A 6,215-nucleotide genomic window follows, 5' to 3' on the forward strand; every position below is an offset into this window, starting at 1 on the left:
TGACATCAGATGATTCCATGGGCTTCAGAGTGTCATGAAGATTGAATGGGATCGTTATATACAGCATTTAGCACTTGTTTTTGCTTGTGATAATCACTCCCTTCCCAATATAATTTCCATTAGTGGTTACGAATTGGGCTTTGAACTGCAAGGTCAAGAGTTCAAAGCTACCAGCTATTCTGCAGGAGAAAGATGAGGCTTTTTGCTCCCGTAAAGAGTTACAGCCTCAGAAACCCTGTACAGGGTCGCTATGAGTCGGAACCGACTCCACAGCATATAACTACCACCGCCACTTTGTCTTGCCTTGTTTGTATGCCATTATTTTACTGTGAACTCGGAATCTCTGCCAGCCACAGTAAGATTTGGTCTGACCTGTCCCTGCCTAGGTCACCAGGGACAATAGGATAATTTTCTCCTGCCATGATGCACCAGCATGCCTTATTTGACAAATACTTTGGATTCATTACTCGAAGTCTGAGGGTATTCAGCTATCATTTTGGAAGACTAGTCCATCTGTTGATACTTTCCTTTAATAATAATAATAATAATAATAATAATAATAATAATAATAATGAACATTTGATGGTCTCTGTTTGGGGGTCTCTGAGTGGTGCAGCTGTTTAGTGTGTTTGTCTGTTACCAGAAAGATTGAACGTTCAAGTGATCCAGAATTTCCTTGAAAGGAAGACTTGGCAATCACTGCCAGAGAATCAGCCAGTGAAAACCAATGGAATGCAACTCTACTTTACACGCATGCTGTTGCTATGAGTTGGTGTATTCTCTGCTTGAATATAACCAATGGCAAAAATCCACTGCTTTACCAAGTAACCCAGTTAATTTTGCGTAGTTCTACATGTCATGAATTTTTCCTTCTATTGAACTGAAATGTATATCTTCTTTAAGTTTAGTAACCTTTGACAATGCAGAACATCTGTCACACAACTGTGCGTAAACACTAAAATTTGAATAATGACATTTCCACTCTTCTAAACAATCTTGCCTTTTCCATTTTCACATGGCAGACTTTTGCAGACCTGACATTGTCACCACTCTGCCTTGTTTATATTCTACCTATCTGATATTCCTATATGTTGACCAGAAAGGACTATCAGTTACCAGACGTGAATGTATAATAACCTCCATATTTCTGGACACCATACTTCTGTTAATGCATCCTAATATGGCATTCTGTTTTTAAACTGTCAGAGTAATCTTTGTTTCAATTTCCATGTGGCCTCTAAGAACCGCCTCATTACATGAGTTGCCAAACTAATGCTTGAGGTTATTTTATGTTTCTGAGTTCATTTGTACACTCTTCCAACATTGGTATAAAGTCCCTGAAAATGCAATACACGATTCCAGTCCTTGTGCAACTCATAGTTCTCCATGAATTGGCTGGAGAGAAGGATGGGCAGCATGCTACATCAAGCGGATAATTACGTACAAGAGGAACACAGTGAGAAGTGTGTTCTAGACTCAGAAGTAGTGCAGAAAAGAAAAGTGATTGAGTCTCACAGTGAGTCTCAGAGCTGGAGGGGAGGCCCCAAACAGAGTTTAGATAATGTTCTCACCTGGTTGGCTTGACCTTTCAAAGGGTGACCCTAGTTCCTTGCTGCTCTGCTCTGAGCTCGATGCCGATCATAGAATTGAAGTCATGTGATGCCCTGCTATGGCTCACTAGGAGGGTAAGTAAAGGAATATAGTCACATGGGTTTCAGTTCTTATGTGCCTGGGTCCATTGCAAACAAAATGTGCTTAAACATGTCTCTGTGGTCAGCGAATGGCTACAGACAAGTTCTCTCAGGAGTACATTTAGTTTCCTTAAGGTGTCTTCAAAAAAGAGTCTATTCTAAATAGACTTCTTAGAGAGTCCCTTGGGCTGGATAAGTTCAAGGCAGAGAGTTCAGTTCAGAGGTTATGCTGACTGTTTTGGGAGATTCCATATATTTTCATCCTCATATAGTTTCTTGCAGAAAACAGGATGACCACAAAGCATACTAGGAAGAAGTTTTCAGAAAATCAAAACAATTTTCCTGGCTGTGAGAAAATGGCCAGGAAAGCTGTACCATTTTTTTCCCATCACAACAATGTTGTTGTTGTTGTTGTTAAGTGCCATTGAGTCGATTCCAACCCACAGCAACACTGTATAGGGTTTCCAAGGAACCGCTGGTGAGCTTGAACTACTGACCTTGCAGTTCAAATGACTTTACAGTCTGACGCATTAGCCCACAATGCCACAGCAGGACATTATTTGAAGGGAGGAATGGCTGTCCTCTGAGAATTTCTCTGGGAATCCTTATCCCATCTACCCTACATCCTTAATCTGAACCTTCAGACTTCTTTTTGTGCCTAAAACACAAATAACACTTAATAGGAACCCATTTGGAGTCCACTGACGATACAAAATCTGCTCTTTAGGGGTGGTATAAATTGCAGATCACAGAATTCTTCAGGGAAACTTTATAGAGATGAAAACACCCCCTTCAGAAATGAATAAACCTCAATGGAAGGTATATGCAGAGACAATAGCTTCACATTTGGGTATTTTCCTTTACTAAAAGTTTCTATATGATATTTTAGCAATACTTCTTGAAAAAAGCAATACTTTTTGAAGCAAAAAGAAACCACTGCTCTGTCCTTTTGTCTCATCTAACTTCTCAGTCCTGGTATGGCACTATGGGGTAATGCAGCAGACTGCAAAGCTGTTTGTTTGAACTGCAAAGTTGGTGGTTCAAGCTCACCAGCTGCTCTTCGAAAACTCTATACAAGGTCACTATGGGTTGGAACTGACTCAACAGCACTTCACAACAACAACAACTTCTGTACTGGGCCAGAAAGAAGGTCAAGGTCACAATTGTTTTCACTGGTTATTTGGGACATGCAGTAGATGGTCAGAAACTATCTAGGAGATGAGGGGACACATGGACACCCCTGTTTTCCCTAGTCACTATGCCAAATCCTTCTGTGGCACTGTAATATAAACTCTAGAGCACAAGGTTGGTTGGAACCACAAGGTCAGCAGTTCAAACTCACCAGCCACTCCTCAGAAACCTTATACAGGGTCGCAATCAATGAGTAGGAACTAACTCCAGAGCACTTAACAGCAACAACAAATCCAGACAAAAAGGATATATAACATAATAAAATGAAAAAAAGTATTGAGGAATGGTCAAGAGGTAATGCACAGCTAACAGGAACGTTGGGGAGCAGCATGAGAGAGAGAGAGAGAGAGAATTGAGGAGGGGAAAGAAAGAGAGAGAGATTCCAGTGTTTGTAGTTTAAGTTCCTTCTGTTGGGGTCATTCCGAAAACCCCATTCACAAAGTTGCCTTTAATAGAGAGTGAAGATGAAACAATTCTACTGAAGTGTTCTTCACTTATCTTGAGTTTTACAGCTAAGCTGGGAATTGCATGGACAATACGCTACAGATAGGAACGCATGTGGTCAGATTTCAGGGTAGCCTGGAAGGACAATTTTTCTCTTGATATTTTCTGAGCACCTCTGAAGACTCTAAGGCTGCTTAGAGCTCAGAGAAAAATCTGATCTTGGAGATATTTGTCTGCATTCATCTTAACACTGAGCGTTTCACGTCACCCAACTCTGCAGAGAGGTCATGGGCTGTGTTGAATTCTCTTTAGCCATTGGTCCACTCTGATTATTTTGGGGTCTGACAGCTAAAGTAAATTTCATATTTTGTTGAAGATAGCAGAAAAAAATATTTAAGATATTGACTTTTTTCTTTCTTTTGGCTCCTTAGTAGACCGTTTAGGTTCTTTCTGTGTGTGCACTGAGACCTGCCTCATGTACGAACAAGCTCAGACTTATTAAACATGAAGCAGCAGTGTATCAGAGATCTGGAGGGGTGTTTATTTTTTTTAAAAATCATTTAGCAAGCACAGTTCTATCTTTGGTTCTGATTAATCAACACTCACGTACCCTTCTTGCAGAGAAGCTGACTTTCCACAGAATTCAAACAGACCCCCTTTTCTTATAAGATTTAGGAATACTTGGATGCAGCACAGTAGCTCCTGGCCTAGTTCAGTCACTCAGCATGTGCGATATTGTGAAGCCAGTATTGATACTCTCTGTGGATAAAGACAGGAGATGGTTTTCCCATACTTTTAGCCAGTGGCACTTAAAGTTTTCTAGATGGAGCTGGAGCCAGGGTGTCTAGAACACCAAGCTTTCTGACAGTCTTGCTTTTAAGTGCAGCAATTGCTTTTCACAGCAATGACCCCTGGGATCTGAGCACTAACAGCATCATCTGATATTGTTGCTATATGTTAGGACTGTCACAGGAAGTTGAAATTCACTGGCACAGGCCCTTGTGCCTCAGGCCTGCTTTCAGGTATCTGCACAGAGATGGACCCTCCCTGAAGGAGAAGAAAAAACTCCTTCTTGTGACCAAAAGTCAATAAAATACAGGATCTGGACCAAATTGATTGTACCCATAGAAAAGCATTGAGTATATATGATATCAATTAGAGTTTTATTAATAGGGGCAGTTTGGAATTTTAGATTGATATTAATTTTAATGAGGAATCATATCATTCAAAAATTAGCCAATGGTCATTTACTATTAATTCCAAAGTAGACACCTTAATGAATTACAATTGCAAACTTGTTTTGGTAACAAAAAGGAGTGTTACTGTCTTTTTTCAAGTAAAACTACAGTTTGTTGTTTTCATTTATTCATTCTTGCTTTTGTAATTTTACATCAGTATAATCAGTGAAATAAGGAGTGGACCAGAAGTCATCTGGTATAATCTTGCCCCCATTGCTTGGAGTTGATATTACTCACAAATGCTTTTAACTATGTGAGGTATAGTGTACCCATCCAAAGGTACATGCTGTTGCTTGTAACTGCTTTCGAGTCAGTTCCAACTCGTAGTGACTCTTTATAGGGTTTTCTAGGAGCAACTGGTGAGCTTGAACCTCTGACCTTCAAGTTCAAACAGACTTTGCCATCCAGCGCATTATCCCGCAGTGCTACACCACAACTCCTCCAAGGTAGTAAATCTTTACAGAAGTAGAAAGCCTCATCTTTCTCCCTCAAAACAGCTGACATTGAGGTTAGCAGCCCGACTAGTAACCACTACGCTACCAGAGCTCCTAAAGGTATACAGATTAACGCTTTTCATAAAGGAATCATCCTCCAACAGCATAACGAAGCTTATTATTAAAAAGAACTCTGTGAAGAGTCTACATACAACATGAAACTATTTTTGGTAATGCAAAATATCTCCTGCCTTAGAATCTGAAGACTTGGAAACTAGGACTCCATGTACAAGGATTTCTTCACAAATGGTGCCCTAAGGCAGGTCCGCATGCCTCTCCTTTACATCCATGTGACGGTGGTGCTCTAACTTCTGTCTTCTTTTCAAGTAAAATAAGGTCAGAGGGGCTTTCTAGGACCTCATGTTCCAAATATTCAGTTCTGTATTCTATTACCTCACTTTGTACTACTTCTTTGCTTTATTTACTTACATTTGAAACTATAAGATGTTGTATTATGCATTAATTTGTGTGCCTGTTTGCTCTCTGTCCTCTTCTTCCTTCGAATCAACAGGAACAGAAGGTTTTAAAGTCAGGGATGCAGTAAGTATTGTTTATGGTTACAGCTCTGTTGCCTGGGACAAAGTGCATACTTGATGCATGGTTTCTGAATGAATGCAGAATGCTTTGCTAATGTTAAGTAGGTGGCTATCATCATTCAAGCACAATATTGATACAGATTATATTAACTACACATTTATAGATAAAAGAATTTTATGAGCTGCAAACAACATGTTTAAATTTTCTTTTTTCTTTTTTTTGCCAAATCTTTCAAATGGTGACAGGGAAGCAGTTAAAAGTGAGAAATTGGCACTAAGGCTTGGAAGTTTATCAGCTCTGTGACCCTGCGTAACTTGCTTTGTCTCTCTGAGCCCACTGCCACAATCCATTGAGATGTGTTTGTTAGTGGGTCTGCTACAACAAATCCTCTTGAAAATGTTCAAAAGCAGAGATGTCAGCTTGAGAACTAAGGTGCACCTGACCCAAGCCATGTTATTTCCAGTAGCCTCAGATGCATGTGAAAGTATGACAGTGAATAAGGAAAATTGTAGAAGAATCAATGCATTTAAGACATGGTGTTGTAGGAGAATATTGACAGTACCATGAACTGCTAGAAGAACAAACAGATCTGTGCTGGTAAAAGTACAGCCAGATGGGAT

The sequence above is a fragment of the Chrysochloris asiatica genome, unplaced genomic scaffold, assembly GCF_000296735.1.
Source record: "Chrysochloris asiatica unplaced genomic scaffold, ChrAsi1.0 scaffold00148, whole genome shotgun sequence".
Taxonomy (NCBI): Eukaryota; Metazoa; Chordata; class Mammalia; order Afrosoricida; family Chrysochloridae; genus Chrysochloris; species Chrysochloris asiatica.